Source organism: Dendrobates tinctorius, unplaced genomic scaffold (assembly GCF_039654945.1).
Source record: "Dendrobates tinctorius isolate UK_male_01 unplaced genomic scaffold, ASM3965494v1 ptg000008l, whole genome shotgun sequence".
In the NCBI taxonomy this organism is placed as follows: Eukaryota; Metazoa; Chordata; class Amphibia; order Anura; family Dendrobatidae; genus Dendrobates; species Dendrobates tinctorius.
In genome coordinates this window covers 42,427,149-42,445,126 of record NW_027361676.1, presented here as the reverse complement: position 1 = coordinate 42,445,126, position 17,978 = coordinate 42,427,149, and positions in this window count along the sequence as shown.

The window sequence follows — 17,978 nt, the reverse complement described above, 5'->3', positions numbered from 1 at the left end:
GAGGTGGATCACACATCCGTTTTTAGACGTCCGTCAAAATCCGCCGTTTTGCAAAAAAAAAAACGGATCCGCCATTTTTTTGGCGGATCTGTTTTTTTACCCAGAGACTTGCATTAGTGGCTAAAGCAGATCCGTCCAAAAAATGGATCCGGTAGCATCCGTTTGTGGCAAAACGGAAACGGATCCGTTTTTCACACTTTGGCGGACGCCAAAAAACGGATGTGTGAAACAGGCCTTACAATCTCCTGGTATTGTATGCTATAATTTGTAGATAATGTAATAATATTATTATTCATGGATTTGTTTTTATTTTGTCAGCCAAAAGATTTTCCCTATTTATAGTAGAAACATTTTGTTGTGCTTTTTTAAGTAACCTTCTTGGGTAACCCCTTTTCATTAATCTAGAGCATGTTTTTTTCTGATTCTGTTATGTAGATTTCTTCTGAGGCTGGGATCACACAGAGCGAGATACGGCCGAGTCTCGCAGGTTAAAACCAAGCTCTGGTGCCGACACTCCGGAGCGGAGCGTGCAGCCGCACAGCAATACATGGAGCTGCACGCTTCGCTCCGGAGTGCCGGTGCCAGAGCTTGGTTTTAACCTGTGAGACTCGGCCGTATCTCGCTGTAGTGTGACTCCGGCCTAAGGAACAATTACATTCAGTTCTAATTAATTCTCCATATATTGTTATTTATATGTGTTGGATGACATGATGTGGCTGTAAGAAGAGAGTTACTTGCTGTCGTTTTTCTGAACGGTGATATTATTACTTCCTGATTTTTCATATCCCCGGTTAGCTGTAAATCCAGAAAATTAATATTGTTAAAATGATGAGTACAGGTAAATTTTAGATTAAATTCTTTATTATTGATATGATCGGTAAATACGAGGGCTTCCTCTTGTGTACCACCCCACACCAAGAGGAGGTCATTGATGAAGCGACCATACCATGCAATCTACATAGCAGAATCAGAAAAAAATCATACTCTAGATTAATGAAAAGGGGTTACCCAAGAAGGTTACTTAAAAAAGCACAACAAAATGTTTCTACTATAAATAGGGAAAATCTTTTGGCTGACAAAATAAAAACAAATCCATAAATAATAATATTATTACATTCTCTACAAATTATAGTATACAATACCAAGAGATTGGAAATATTATAAAAAAAAATATACACCGATGTTGAATCAAGATTTGAAATTTTGAAAATAATATCCGTTGTGTCACCAACCAAGCACCCACTTTAGGAACCATCGTATCCCCAAGTTTCTTTTCCAGTCAACCAGAAAAAAAACATCTAATGAAAAAAAGTGGCTTGATACGAAAGGATTTTTCAAATGCGGAGCAAACCGCTGTAAAGCATGTGAACATGCGCTTAAACAAAGGAATTTTGTCCTATTTATAATTCATCAATTCATCCAATGCGAGATTTCATCAATTGCAACACTTCTCATGTTGTACAGTATATGTCAATACATGGGTTGTACAACCGGCCCTTTAAAAACTTGTATAAGACGCCATCTTCCTGATGCCACAGATATCTCAGCTGTAGGCATTTCAGCAGCATCTAGACATTTTGTCACAGAACATAAAGGAAACACAATTTTTTTAAATCCTATGGCAGAGAAAAAGTTTACAAAAGAGTTTACAAACCACACAGAGGCGGAAATTATAAAAGGAAATTGCTGAATAGAGAATCCTATTGGATGTTTATTTTAGACACTCGTACCCCACATGGTTTAAATGCCAGACATGATTTAATCACACAATGTTAATCCTTACCAATATTGAAAATTTGCTGGTGTCAAACTATTTTCTTATAGTTTTTTAATATGTAAATCTGTGTATTTTAATTGTTTTTTCCTACTTTACATCTGATAACGGTATATACACGCCCATGTTATTTTGATTGGCAGAATTAATTACATGCAAATAGTCTACCAATGAGATGTCATGAAACTGCTATATATTTGTGGATAACTTGCCTGAACTTTAGATCATGAATAAGACTTAATTATTATTATTATTTATTATTATAGCACCATTTATTCCATGGCGCTTTACATGTGAGGAGGGGTATACATAATACATACATGTACAGTAATCTTAAACAATACAAGTCATGACTGGTACAGGAGGAGAGAGGACCCTGCCCGCGAGGGCTCACAATCTACAAGGGATAGGTGAGGATACAGTAGGCGAGGGTAGAGCTGGTCGTGCAGTGGCTTGGTGGATCAGAGGTTTCTGCAGGTTGTAGGCTTATCGGAAGAGGTAGATCTTCAGGTTCTTTTTGAAGGTTTCAATGGTAGGCGAGAGTCTGATATGTTGTGGTAGAGAGTTCCAGAGTAGGGGTGATGCGTGGGAGAAATATTGTATGCAATTGTGGGAAGAGGAGATAAGAGGGGAGTAGAGAAGGAGATCTTGTGAGGATCGGAGGTTGCGTGTAGGTAAGTACCAGGAGACGAGGTCACAGATGTATGGAGGATACAGGTTGTGGATGGCTTTGTATGTCATGGTTAGGGTTTTGAACTGGAGTCTTTAGGTAATGGAGAGCCAGTGCAGGGATTGACAGAGGGAAGAGGCCAGAAAATAGCGGGGGGATAGGTGGATTAGTCAAGCAGCAGAGTTTAGAATAGATTGAAAGGGTGCAAGAGTGTTAGAGGTGAGGCCACAGAGCAGGAGGTTGCAGTAGTCAAGGCGGGAGATGAGGGCATGGACTAGGCTTTTTGCAGATTCTTGGTTAAGGAATGTACGGATCCGTGAAATGTTCTTGAGTTGAAGTCGGCAGGAAGTGGAAAGGGCTTGGATATGTGGCTTGAAAGAGAGATCAGTGGCAAGGATTACCAAGAGGCAGCAAGCTTGTGGGACTGGGGAGAGTGGGCAGCCTTTACTTTAATGGATAAGCCCGTTGGGAGGTCGAGTGAGATGGGGGAAAGATGATGAATTCTATTTTGCCCATATTAAGTTTTAGAAATCTAGCAGAGCAGAATGATGACATAGCAGACATTGTGGGATTCTGGTTAGTAGAGAGGTGATATCTGGTCCAGAGATGTAGATCTGTGTGTCATCAGCATAGAGGTGATACTGAAAGCTGTGAGATTCTATGAGCTGTCCGAGGCCAAAGGTGTAAATGGAGAAGAGCAGGGGCCCTAGGACTGAACCTTGATGGACTCTGACAGATAAGGGACGAGGTGAGGAGGTGGTGTGCGAGTGGGAGACCCTGAATGTCCGGTCTGTTAGTTATGACAAGATCCAAGATAGGGCTAAGTCTGTGATGCAAAGAAATGAGAGGGTCTGTAGTAATAGGGAATGGTCCATGGTGTCAAAGGCAGAAGACAGGTCCCGTGTTTGAGACTCTTAAATGAGGCTCCACGGACTTTATTTGCATATTCGTATTTCCCAGGGAGCATTGCACCTAGGATTTCACTGATTGAGCGCCTTTGCCGGCTGCCGCAGTGTTTTCTTTGACTGGTCTCCCTGAGGTCAGTGATTGTTTCGTGATGTTGGTCTACTAGGCATTGCTCCCACCTAGCCAGAATCCTACTCCACACTGATGAGGAGCAACACCCCGAAACAGCTGTCTGTGGATGGATACCTGGCTTGGTATTTCCCTTGTCATATCTGTAAACTCGAAAAGAGCTGGATATTGACTTAAAGGGCCACTTAATATGGTGGTAATGGTGGTTTCCGAAAGGAGCCACCCCTTGGCTGGGTCCTTCCCTGCAGGAAGATCTGGCTAGTCCCGTGTTTGAGACTCTTAAATGAGGCTCCATGGACTTTATTTGCATATTCGTATTTCCCAGGGATCATTGCACCTAGGATTTCACTGATTGAGTGCCTTTGCCGGCTGCTGCAGTGTTTTCTTTGACTGGTCTCCCTGAGGTCAGTGATTTTTTCGTGATGTAGGTCCAGGAGGAGGAGTGTCGCTTTGCCTTGGCGGTTAATAGGTCATTGGTGACCTTAGTTAGGGCAGTTTCAGTGGAGTGGTGAGGCCGGAAGCCAGATTGTAAGTGGTCGAAGAGGGAGCAAGAAGAGAGGTGGGCAGACAGTTCAAGAAAGATGTGTTGTCCCAGTAGTTTTGAGGCAGAGGAGAGAAGTCATATAGGGCGATAGCTAGATACAGAGGATGGGTCAAGAGAGGGCTTTTTGAGGATAGGTGTCATTGAGGCATGTTTAAAGCTTGAGGGGAAAACACCAATTGTTAGTGATAGGCTGAAGAGATGGGTTAGGGTTGGGCAGAAGACTGTGGTGAGGTTTGGGATGAAGTGGGATGGGATCGGGTCAAGTGCACAGGTGGTGAGATGTGATCTTGAGAGTAAAGTGGAGAGTCGATCTTCTGTAATGGAGGAGAGCTTGATTTTGGAGGAGGAGGGCTGGGCAGTTAGGAGGAAAGGCTCTGGGGGTTGTTGACCAAAACTGTCTCTGATGTTATCAATCTTCTGTTTGAAAAATGAAGCAAAGTCTTCAGCTGAGATGAGTGGAGAAGGAGGAGGTGCTGGGGGACAGAGGAAAGAATTGAAGGAGTTGAATAGCTTTTTAGGGTTGTGAGACAGGGAGGATATGAGAGATGAGAAGTAGGTTTGTTGTGCTGCAGAGAGTGTGGTCTTGAAAGTAGTGAGGGACTGTTTGCATGCGATGAAGCCCTCTTTGGAGTGAGATCTTTTCCATCTCCGCTCAGTAACCCTGGAAGCCTGGCTCAGTTCTTTGGTCAGGCTAGTGTGCCAGGGCTGTCTGTTGATTATGCGAGCTTTACTATGTGTGAGAGGGGCAACCAAATCCAGAGCTGCAGCTATTGTGGTGTTATATAGAGCGGCAGCGGCATCCACATTGTGCAGGGAACTTATGTCTGTAAGAGGGAGGAGGGATTCAGACAGTGAGTGTAGATTACAGTGTTTAAGATTTCTGCGAGGGTGTGTAAGTTTGTGGGGTGGGGATTGTGGACCTGGAGAGAAAAGGAAAGAGAATGTAAGTAGGTTATGGTCAGAAAGGGGAAGAGGCGAGTTAGAGAACAGAGGCAGGTGAAGATGAGGTCCAATGTGTGGCCATCTTTGTGGCAGCAGAAGACCACTGATTGAGGCCAAAGGAGGAAGTGAGAGATAGCAGTTTAGTGGCAGCTGAGAGGGAAGTGTCAATGGGGATGTTGAAGTCACCCAAGATGATAATGTGGATGTCAGCGGAAAGGAAATTAAGTAGCCATATTCTGACTCATGGATATGTAGAACGTATGGTGCCTGGATAGACCTCTCTTTCTGGGCCCCTTCCGTATCGACCTGTACTCACGTTCATACCGATTAATCAGACAGCTTAACTCAGCCACGATCTCATGTAAGAAGACTCCAGGAAAAGAGGGATGCTTTAACTGAAATTCTTGTATTATGATGAAAGCAGCAGGTAAAAAGGAATATTCTTCAGAGGACATGTAAGAAGATGCATACAGATGGAGGGACGATCACAAAATGGAGAATAAGGGAGGGAACAAACATACATCACAGGACTACAGGGAGAGAGTTGGGACAAAATACAGGGAAAGGCAAACTTCTGCCTAGCAACAAGGATACACCACAATCAATGCAAATATTAAATGATTTCCCAAGTCGTGGGACATGACACTCCCCGTCTGAAATCCTTGGATTTCACGATGTGCGTAACTCTTCGAAGTCGTTCGAACCTGAAAAACAAGAGAAAAGAAAAACATGCATGCAATAATAAACATTTTTAAAGTCCAACTCGTTGTTGTTGACCCGTAGATCACACCGGAAGATAAGTCCAAGTCTATTAAACCCATCTTCGGATTGGGGAAGCCGCAAACATGCCAACTCTCCCACCAACCCAGCAATCCAATGGCAATGTTCAAAGTTCAATCCAATGGAAAATGTCAATGTTCAATAAAACTGGGGAATGAGTAGGTATGCTCCCCGCCGTGAGCAACGTCCAGGAGCAATGTTCAGTTCATGTGACGTCCTCCTTTGGTATAAGCAGCACGAGATCAGTGACCGGACGGAAGAAGGTTCGGGTAGAGCCCCCTTTTGTCACCTTAACTTCTGTCTTACGAGTCTTTCCGTCCTCGCTGGGCATGACCTTGGTGATAAGACCCATTGGCCAGTCGTTACGATGTGCCTCTTTGTCTTTTAAGAGGACAAGGTCTCCTTCTTGGAGATTGGGACTGGGTGTCTGCCATTTGTGACGGTTTTGAAGCAGGTGCAAGTATTTGGTCTTCCAACGGTGCCAAAACACGTTGGCTATGTGTTGTACTTGCTTCCACTGACGTTTGTAAATGTCCTTGTTATCGAAATTCCCGGGAGGAACTGTGGCAGCTCCAATCTTCTGTGTAAGAAGTGTAGCTGGGGTAAGAATCATTGGAGAATAACAGCGTGGGACTTGGAGTTGCTCTAAGAACTTCAAGGACTTCTTCCATGTCTCCCACCTTTGCTGTTTCTGAGTCGGAAGCGGGGTGTCCCAATCAGTGTTCTCAGCAGTGAGCTGTCTTAACAGTATCTTGCCTTGAATAGTGATGGATGCTACAAACCCGAGAGGATCGTAGATGCTGTTTATGATAGATAGGACTCCTCGTTTGGTAAAGGGTTTGTCACAGGGCGACACTTGGAAGGTGAAGGTGTCCTGTTTGATATCCCACAGTAGACCAAGGCTGCGCTGCGTGGGAGGAACATCAGAACCTAGGTTGAGGTCCTTTAGGTTCGTGGCATGGTCCTCAGATGGAAACGCGCTCATTACTTCTTGACTGTTAGAGATGATCTTGTGGAGTCTGAGGTTTGATGTGGATAGCATTTCCTGTGTCCTGGAGAGTAGGTCAATTGCCTCTTCACTTGTGGGCAAGGACTTGAGCCCGTCGTCTACGTAGAAGTTCTTCTCTACGAATTGACGAGCATCAGATCCGTACTCTCTCTCACCTTCCTGGGCTGTCCGTCTCAGTCCGTAGATCGCCACAGCAGGTGAAGGACTGTTGCCGAAGACATGGACCTTCATCCGGTAGTCTATGACTTGATTGTTGACATTGTTGTCTTTGTGCCATAGGAACCTAAGATAGTTTCTGCTGTCTTCCTTCATGATGAAGCAATGAAACATCTGCTGAATGTCGGCCATTATAGCAACAGGTTCTTGTCTGAAGCGGATCAATACTCCAAGGAGGCTGTTGTTCAGGTTGGGTCCAGTTAGTAGCAGGTTGTTGAGAGAGAGGCCTTCATACTGAGCACTGGAGTCAAACACCACTCTGACCTGGTTAGGCTTGTGAGGGTGATAGACACCAAAGGATGGAAGGTACCAACATTCTTCTCCTTCCTTCAGTGGTGGCGCAGGTTCAGCATGATCTCTGTCAAAGATGTTCTGCATAAAGTCAATGAAATGCTTCTCCATCTCTGGTTTCCTCTTTAGGGTACGTTTTAAGGATGAGAACCTTGCAGTTGCTTGCTGCAGGTTGTTTGGGAACCTCGCTCTTGGGAAACGAAAGGGTAAAGGAGCTACCCAACTGTTGGAGTCATCTTGAACAAATTCTTTGTTCATAACCTTTATGAATTCTTTTTCTTCCCTTGTGGGTGCTAACTTGTTGTCTTCGCTTGTGGAATCGAACACTGTTGACCCGAGGTTTTCGTCCCAGGGCTGGAGCGTGTTCATGTTGTTGAAGGATTCCTGTTGCCTCTTGGTATTGCTCACTTTCTCTTTCACCCAGTAATGATGTGGGCATGGCTGAAAATGAGTGCTGCGACCATTTGGCAAGATGTGTGTTTTGTAAGAGGAGATGTTACTAGGTCTCTTCATCTTGTGTATGCAAACATCGCCTATAATTACCCAGCCTAGATCAAAGCGTTGGGCAAATGGTGCGTCGTGTGGTCCGTTAATTTGCTGACGTACCTTCTGCAGCCGGAGAATGTCTCTGCCAAGCAGAATCAGGATATCTGCGCTGTTGTTGAGGGCTGGTATCTTGTTTGCTATCCCCTTGAGATGTGGGTGATGAAGAGCAGCCTCTGGCGTTGGGATCTCTTCTCGATTGGATGGAATCTGGTTGCACTCGACAAGTGTAGGTAAGGGTATCTCTACGGTGTTGTCGAGGGATTTCGCCATAAGACCACTGGCCCTTCTCCCAGAGACCTCTGTAACACCGCTGCAGGTACTTAAGGTGTAAGGGTAAGCATTTCCCTTTAAGTTAAACATATCAAAGAGTTCTGACCTTGCAAGTGATCGGTTGCTCTGATCATCCAAGAGGACGTACACCTTCATGGCTTTCTCTGGGTGACCGTTGGGATATACGTTCACCAGGCAAATCTTCGCACAGGACTTGTCCCAGAGACCTTCTCCGCAGACTTCTGTGCATGAAGAAGATATTGTGGTATGACTTGCAGTTTGAGCTGCGTCCTCCCCGCCATGGCTCGTGGTGGGGGAAGGAGTACGTGTAGAGTCAGGACGGTATGGGTGGAGTGCTTGTACGTGATCCTCACTGTCACACTCCATACACTTAATTGTAGTTTTACAGTCTTTAGCAAGGTGTTCAGTAGAAGCACAACATCTGTAGCATACCCCGAACTTCTTTAGAAGTTCCTTGCGTTCTTGGAGCGGTTTCTTCCTGAAGCCGATGCACTTTTTTAAGGGATGTGGCTTCTTGTGGATGGGACACTCACGATTTCGGTTCCCTATCTTTTCACCCTTGTTGCTCTTGCCTGGGGCTGATGTTGGTAAGGGAAGAATATCCGTCTTCTTCACTGACACTGGACCCCTGCGGTTTCTGTCATTCGAGCGTGTGCTCACGTATTTAGAAGGAGGTGAAGCTGGGCCACTGGATTCTCCGTAGGAAAAGCTTGGGTCATTCTTACGCTCTGCAATGTCTTTTATAAACTCACAGAAGTAGGAGAACGGAGGAAATGACACTTGATGGTCTTTCTTGTATTTTGACCCTATTGCAGTCCACTTCTCTTGTACATTGTATGGTAGCTTGGAGATAATGGGGTTTACTCCACGAGCATTGTCCAGGTAGCTGAGGCCAGGTAGGTGGGTGTCTGCCTTGGCCAGCTGGAGCTCTAACAGCAGGTCACTGAGCTCTAGGAACTTTGAATTGACCTTGCTTGATATCTTTGGAAAACTCTGTAGTCGCTTGAACAGTGCATCCTCTATGGCTTCTGGACTGCCAAAGTTTCTCTCTAGTCTTTCCCATGCAGCCATGAGACCAGCCGTTGAATTACTGATATGTACAGACCTGAGTCTCTTGACACGCTCTGTGGATTGTGGTCCTAACCATCTGATCAGCAGGTCCAGCTCTTCCGCAGCAGTGATGCCGAGGTCACTAGTTACGGTTCTAAAGGCACTTTTCCAACCTCTGTAATTTTCAGGTTGGTCGTTGAACCTTGTGAGACCGGTTTTAGTAAGTTCACGGCGAATCATGTACCTTGCGAAGTCGGTCATGTCTGTTCTTTCTGACTTAGGATGCACAATTGTAGGCTGAGCGGTGTTGTACATAGGGGTGGAGACGTCTTGGCCTTGAAACATGGGGAAGTATGGAGTGGCACATGCATTTAGTCCAGCAACTGGTTTGGTGGGTATAGTTTCTGCTACCTGCGGAGGTGGCACTGTGTGGTTGTCGAGGGTATAATGACCTGCCGGCATATTGGGTTGCATGTAGGTATTAGCCTGTGGAGTTTGGTGAGATGCAGGGTTTTGGCGCATACTGGAATATGAAGGAAGTTCAAGTTTGGGAGCATTGTACTGACCTTGAATGCAGGATTCTGTAAGTGGATTGGCATCCTGGTGCTCTGAAGAAGCGTCAACACCATCAGGTGTGTTAGTGATGATCTGCGGTTCGCCATCTTGGCTTAGCACGTAGTCTCTTGTGCGTTCAATAGGGTCTTCTGCCTCCATTTCACACAAACTGACGCTGTCTCTTTGACTCCCACTGATAGCCTGCTCGAGTACCTTTAATTCTGCCATGGCTGTTGCATGCTCACATTCCTTCTCTAGAGCTTCCTTTTCCGCTTTCATGCGTGCCACTTCTGCATCCATTTCTGCAGCAGCTGCATCCATTTCTGCTCTCTTTTGTGCAGCAGCTGCGTCCATTACTGCTCTTTTTTGTGCAAAGGCAGCTTGTACCTTAGTAGTTTCAGCCTTAGCACGTGCTCTTATAAGCTGCTCAGTAAGAGTAGAATATTTTGATGAACTTGACCTAGATGAACGTTTTGAGTGCTTACACGATTTGGATGTGCGAGTTGATGCATCTGGTGTTCGTGCGATTCTAGCCTCTATCTTGGCTTTAATGTCATGTACAGTGCACTATATAATTCACATTTTGCAGTCTCTAAATTCTCCATGACTTTCCATGTGGGTTTGACTGTACGTTTTCCCCTTTCGCTAGATGGTGGATGGGGGTCTGCGTCTCTTTCCTGTGCTTGTAAGTCTGGTAGGGACATTGTATTCCTTGTTTCAGACATGATTAGATTGCAGGCAGGAAGAGTGGATGATGAGGGTTATACTTCTCACTGTTCAAGGAAATACACAGAGACTCTGCACAGAGTTGATACTTTGTATCTAATGCTGGAGCAGCTGCAGGGTCCTGTGTAATGATGGGAGTTATATTCCTCTCTGTTCAGCTGCAGTGTGTAGCTTCTATGCACGCTGGGGTCTGGCTGGAACTGGGTTACAGTCTATCTGGAAAATGTCCTTTTCCACTGAGATTCAGCACAGACCTTGAGTTACTGTCTCTGAAGGCAGGTTATTCCTTTTTACTATTCTGACTCATGGATATGTAGAACGTATGGTGCCTGGATAGACCTCTCTTTCTGGGCCCCTTCCATATCGACCTGTACTCACGTTCATACCGATTAATCAGACAGCTTAACTCAGCCACGATCTCATGTAAGAAGACTCCAGGAAAAGAGGGATGCTTTAACTGAAATTCTTGTATTATGATGAAAGCAGCAGGTAAAAAGGAATATTCTTCAGAGGACATGTAAGAAGATGCATACAGATGGAGGGACGATCACAAAATGGAGAATAAGGGAGGGAACAAACATACATCACAGGACTACAGGGAGAGAGTTGGGACAAAATACAGGGAAAGGCAAACTTCTGCCTAGCAACAAGGATACAACACAAGCAATGCAAATATTAAATGATTTCCCAAGTCGTGGGACATGACAAGCCAGGTGGTAAAGTGGTCGAAGAAGGTGGTGGCTGGCCCTGGAGGGCGGTAAATAACAGACAGTTGGAGGTTGGAGGAGCGAGTAGATGCGCACAGAGTGCACCTCAAAGGAAGGGAGGATAACGGAGGGTGGCAGTGGGATTGGGGTGAAGGAGTAGTTATCTGAAAGGAAAAAAACAACTCCTTCGCCATGCTTGCTACTGGGGCAAGGGGTGTAGGAAAGGTGGAATCCACCATACGAAAGTGCAGCAGGAGAGGCTGTGTCAGAGGGGGTGAGTCAAGTTTCGGTGATGGCAAGGAAGGAAAGTTTGTTAGTAATGAAGAGATTATGGATGTAGGAAAGTTTGTTGCAGATAGAGCAAGTGTTCCATAGAGCTCCTGTTAGTGGGACTGGGGAAGCGGGGGCCGGGCAAATGGTTATAAGGTTAGAGAGGTTACAGAAAGTTGTGATAGAGCGTGGATGGGAGGTAGAAATGACTGTGGGAATGTGGTGAGTGTTACGGAGTGTTACGGGTGGCAGAAAACAAGGAGAGCAACACGGAGTGGACCCTCTGGGTCACGGCCCCAGAGCCCCTGCGGGCGAGCTAGACCAGGTGGAGCCACCCCCTATACAGGGAGTGTTAGGGGCAGGCCCACAAGGGATGGAACCGTGACAGCCGGAGCCAAAGGGGCGACTGGGTGAGCACCAGAGAACTAGGGTGGAGAGTCAGCGGAGCAGCGGCACGGGAGGTCACTGGTAGGAGACAGAAGGAGAGAGCGGGTGAGAGAGGGCACGGACAAGGAGTCCACAGGGCGCTAGCACACCGGGAAGGAGACAGGGAAACGGAACAGCCAGAGGAGCGAACCGAGAGAGAACAGTCAAGGAAACCTAACAGAGTGGGGGTAGGAGGAGAAGTGTAGCAGGGCCTGAGAGCGTGCAGGGCGCTGGCCAAAAGGACAGCAGTCCGAGAACGATTCACAGGCGTCTTACCTGGGGAGACGCCTGCCAGAAATAGCTGATGGGCGCCGCCATGTTGGGGGCGGAGCCACCGCATCACATGACGCGGCGCCGCCATGTTGGGGGCGGAGCCACCACGTCACATGACGCCGTCAGAGCTCCGGCCAGAGGAGCGTGGGAGCGACGTCGGGGAGGCCAGAGGTCAGCAGCGGGGACGCATCGGGGAGCAGGGTGCGCGCCGGGAGGTGCGCACAGGACACGGCAGGTGAGTATCAGCGGCGGCCGTGACAGTACCCCTCCCTCTACTCCCTCCTCTCCTAAGGTTGTCGAGAAATCGTTTCATGATCCGAGGAGCATTAATGTTTTCTCGAGGTTCCCAGGACCTCTCCTCAGGGCCGAAACCCTTCCAATCGATCAAAAACAATGTTCGACCTCTAACAGTCTTAATGGCGAGTATATCTTTAACCTCAAAGGTATTATCAGAAGTGCTGGGTTGGAAATTTTGCGAAGCGGTTGAGTGGTAGTGATTAAATACCGCAGGCTTGAGGAGGGAAACATGAAAAACATTGGGAATTCTTAGCGAGGCAGGCAATTTTAATTTGTAGGCCACGTCATTGACGCGCCTTAGAATCTCAAAAGGACCGATGAAACGTGGACCCAACTTATAGGACGGAACCTTAAGTCTGATATGCCGTGAGGAAAGCCAGACCTTCTCCCCAGGGGAGTACGGAGGAGCATCTAAACGTCTCTTATCGGCATAATTCTTCATTTTGCAACTGGCTCTCTCAAGGGCCTCCCTGGTGTCCCTCCAAATCTGGGAGAAATCTATCGACACAGCATCCGCCGCCGGTACACCCAAGGTGGGGGAAACGGGAAGGGGAATGCCGGGATGTAGACCAAAAACCACAAAAAAAGGGGACTTGGTAGAGGCCTCACTGGGGTGATTATTGTACGCGAATTCAGCCCATGGAAGAAGAGAAACCCAGTCATCCTGGTGCGCGTTAGAAAAATGCCGAAGGTACGAAGTCAGGACTTGATTGACCCGTTCCACCTGTCCGTTAGACTGGGGATGATAGGCCGATGAAAAATCCAGAGTTATCTTCATCAACCCGCAGAGAGCTCGCCAGAATCGAGAGGTGAATTGGACTCCTCTGTCCGAGACAATGTGCTGTGGAAAGCCATGGAGACGGAAGACGTGGAGCAAGAAAATCTTCGCCAACTCGGGGGCAGAAGGCAGACCAGACAAGGGAACGAAGTGAGCCATTTTTGAAAACCGATCCACGACCACTAAGATAACCGAAAACTTAGAGGACTCTGGCAGATCAGTGATGAAGTCCATAGCTATGTGGGTCCAAGGAGTCGTGGGTATGGGTAATGGGTGTAGGAGCCCATAAGGTCGGGATCGAGGAACCTTGTTCCTGGCACACGAAGGACAGGAAGCGATGAAGTCCAGGACGTCTTGGCGAAGCGATGGCCACCAATAATGGCGAGAGACGAGACAGAGAGTCTTCCTTATTCCAGCGTGTCCAGAAAATTTAGATGAGTGTCCCCAGTGTAATACCCTAGCCTTGTCCCTGCTTGGAATGAAGGTCTTACCGGGTGGTGGAGAAAGTACGTTTAGGGGAGCCACAGTGATAATCTTAGCTGGATTGATGATGTGTGCTGGGTCATCTTCACTGTCCACAGGCGAAAAGGACCGAGACAGGGCGTCAGCCTTGACGTTCTTATTCCCTGGCCGGAAATGGAGCTGGAAATCAAAGCGCCCGAAGAACAAGGACCATCTAGCTTGACGCGGGTTGAGCCTTTGGGCAGTCTGAACATAAGCCAAATTCTTATGATCCGTGAATATGGTAAACGGATGGACAGCTCCTTCAAGAAGATGGCGCCACTCTTCAAGGGCGAGTTTAATAGCCAGTAGTTCTCTGTCTCCGATAGCGTAATTACGTTCTGGGGCGGAGAAAACCTTGGAGAAGAACCCACATGTGACCACGCATCCAGAGGAGGTTTTTTGTAGAAGAACCGCTCCTGCACCCACAGACGAGGCATCAACCTCCAGAAAAAATGGCCTACTGGCATCTGGACGGTGGAGTACTGGGGCTTTAGCGAATTCCTGCTTTAAATCTTTAAAAGCGGCTTCAGCCTCCCGCGGCCAGGAGTGGGGATTAAACCCTTTGCGAGTGAGAGCAGAGATAGGCTTGACTAGGGAGGAAAAATGCGGAATGAATTGCCTGTAAAAATTGGCGAAGCCCAAAAAACGCTGGATTGCCTTCACTCCTTGGGGACGCGGCCACTTGAGAACAGCAGAGACCTTTTCAGGATCCATCTCCAAGCCGGTGCTCGAAACAATGTAGCCAAGGAACGGTAGAGAGGACTGCTCAAAGAGGCATTTCTCCAACTTAGCGAACAGGTAATTCTCCCTGAGACGATGTAGAACCTGACGGACATCTCGGCGGTGGGTAGACAAGTCGGGAGAGAAAATCAAGATGTCATCCAGATAGACCAATACACAGACATAGAGGAGATCTCGAAAGACGTCGTTGACGAGTTCTTGGAAAACTGCAGGAGCGTTGCAGAGTCCAAATGGCATCACCAAGTACTCGTAATGCCCATCCCGTGTGTTGAATGCCGTCTTCCATTCATCCCCGGATCGTATACGAACTAGGTTGTAGGCTCCTCGCAGATCCAGCTTGGTGAAGACTCGTGCTCCTCTCAGGCGATCGAAGAGTTCAGGAATTAATGGAAGCGGGTACTTGTTTTTTACCGTGATGCGGTTAAGGCCCCGATAATCAATACACAGACGAAGAGTCCCATCTTTCTTCTTCACAAAAAAGAAGCCTGCACCAGCCGGCGAGGAAGACTTTCGAATGAAGCCTTTGGCTAGGTTCTCTTGGATGTACTCCGACATAGCCTGCGTCTCGGCTAAAGAGAGAGGAAAAATTCTGCCGCGGGGAGGAGTGGCACCAGGAATGAGCTCAATAGGGCAGTCATACGGTCGGTGAGGTGGAAGAACTTCAGCCTCCTTCTTGTCGAAGACATCCGCGTAGATCCGATAAGCGGGCGGCAAACTAGAGGGACCAGGGAGGAGACGGGGAACACCTACGGGATGCACCGGCTGCAGACACCGGGACCGACAAGAGTCCCCCCAGCACAAAACATTGCCATTACGCCAATCCAAAGTGGGTTCATGGAGTCGCAACCAGGGAAGACCGAGGAGAATAGGATGAGAGATACCGGCTAAAACAAAAAACGAGATTTTCTCCTTGTGCAAGGCGCCAATTTGAAGCTCGACCTCGTGCGTAACTAACTTGACGGTCTCTTGCAAGGGATTGCCGTCTACAGATGCAAGGACTTGGGGATTCTCGAGGGCCTTCACAGGGACCGAAAATTGGGAAACTACATCGAGTCTAATAAAATTCCCAGCGGCGCCAGAGTCCACGTAGGCTGCCAAGGAGACCCGCTTGCCACCCACATGCAATAGGACAGATATAGAAAGGGGTTGAGAGGAATCATACACACCTAGGGAGGCCTCTCTTACCTGACCTAGGCGGAGAAGTTTTCCGGACGATCCGGGCAGGCACGGAGCAAATGAGACCCGCTACCGCAATAGAAACATAAGCCGTGAGAACCTCTCTCCTTACGCCGTTGTTCGGAGAGTTTCAAGCGATCTACTTGCATAGGTTCGGGTCCAGACGCGGAGGGAAAGGCTCTAGACCGAGGACTGGGTGGTCTGCGAGGAGACGGCAGCGGGCGCGCGAGTCTTCTTTCACGAGCTCGTTCCTGGAACCAGATCGATTCGGGTTGCCAACGAGATTAGATCCTCAAGAACCGTGGGAGTGTCGCGGCCTGCCAACTCGTCCTTTATCCGACCCGAAATCCCCCTCCAAAAAGCTCCTACCAAAGCCTCATTGTTCCAACCCAAATCGGACGACAGAGTCCGGAATTGGATGGCATACTGCCCCACGGTAAGGGACCCCTGACTTAAACTGAACAGAGATTCCGTGGTGGAAGCGAGACGACCTGGCTCGTCGAATACACGACGAAAAGTGTCCAAAAAATTTGACAAATGAGTAACCAGGGGGTCATCGCGCTCCCAGAGGGGGTTTACCCATGCCAAAGCGTCCCCCTCGAGGTGAGAGATTATGAAGGCCACTCTAGAGCGATCTGTGGGGTATGCTTGAGGCTGCAACTCGAAATGGAGGCGACACTGGTTCAGGAAGCCTCGGCATAGTTTTGCATCACCGTTATAACGGGGGGGTTTGGCCAACCGTGGAAGGGGGTGAGGACCAGTAACCGGAGGAGGAGCAGCCGCGGCTGCCTGGAGCGCGAGTAAGGGGCCATCAACTGAAGCCATGTAACTGAGGATGTGACTCTGTGCGTCCCGCTGCTGCGCTAACTCTTGCTGTAAGCCAGCCAGCTGGGCCGCATTACTGGGATCGGAGGTTTGGAGAGCGGAGAGACGCGCGTCCATCGATTTCATGACGGACATTATACGCGATTGGTTCTCGCGTAAAAAAAGTAACTCCTTCTGCGTAGCCATGACTCCAGCGGGGTCCATGGCCTGTGAATCTGTTACGGAGTGTTACGGGTGGCAGAAAACAAGGAGAGCAACACGGAGTGGACCCTCTGGGTCACGGCCCCAGAGCCCCTGCGGGCGAGCTAGACCAGGTGGAGCCACCCCCTATACAGGGAGTGTTAGGGGCAGGCCCACAAGGGATGGAACCGTGACAGCCGGAGCCAAAGGGGCGACTGGGTGAGCACCAGAGGAACTAGGGTGGAGAGTCAGCGGAGCAGCGGCACGGGAGGTCAGTGGTAGGAGACAGAAGGAGAGAGCGGGTGAGAGAGGGCACGGACAAGGAGTCCACAGGGCGCTAGCACACCGGGAAGGAGACAGGGAAACGGAACAGCCAGAGGAGCGAACCGAGAGAGAACAGTCAAGGAAACCTAACAGAGCGGGGGTAGGAGGAGAAGTGTAGCAGGGCCTGAGAGCGTGCAGGGCGCTGGCCAAAAGGACAGCAGTCCGAGAACGATTCACAGGCGTCTTACCTGGGGAGACGCCTGCCAGAAATAGCTGATGGGCGCTGCCATGTTGGGGGTGGAGCCACCGTGTCACATGACGCGGCGCCGCCATGTTGGGGGCGGAGCCACCGCGTCACATGACGCCGTCAGAGCTCCGGCCAGAGGAGCGTGGGAGCGACGTCGGGGAGGCCGGAGGTCAGCAGTGGGGACGCGCCGGGGAGCGGGTGCGCGCCGGGAGGTGCGCACAGGACACGGCAGGTGAGTATCAGCGGCGGCCGTGACAGTGAGGAGGACCAGGATTTGGAGCAATATCACCGGCAGTGAGGAGAAGCAGAGAGAGTGTTAGCAGGTGGGAGCAGGAAAGAGCATGAGGGGGCTGTCTGTGTTTGGCGAAAGAGAATTTTATGCTGAGGAACAGTTCTGAGGAGCTGAGATGGATGGGGAGGATTGAAAAAGAGATGAACAGTTCCTTACTAGGTGTAGGGATTAGGGGGGTTAGCAGTGAAAACAAACAGAAACATTGTTTACAGTGACTGTATCCAGTTACCTTCAGTTCCCTTCTGGTTCAATTCTGGATTAATTCTCAATATTCACACTTCTATGATACACACTTATGTGATACACACTGCAGACTGAAATCTTGGCAGACTTAGGGTCTGCAACATATTTGCTAGAAAGTGCATTCAGGTGTGAAACAGAGAGGAGTGGTTTGTGCTCATCTTGGTCAGATAATTAAGAATGAGCCAGATGTATATGATCAAGTCAGTGTAAACAAGGTCATAAATAGCATTGGGGTAAAGCAGAGGTTAGTTGAAACATACCGAGTGAATGCTAGTAGCAGAGGTAAGAAAAGTCCGTGAGGAAAGCTGAGTAGATATAAAATAGGG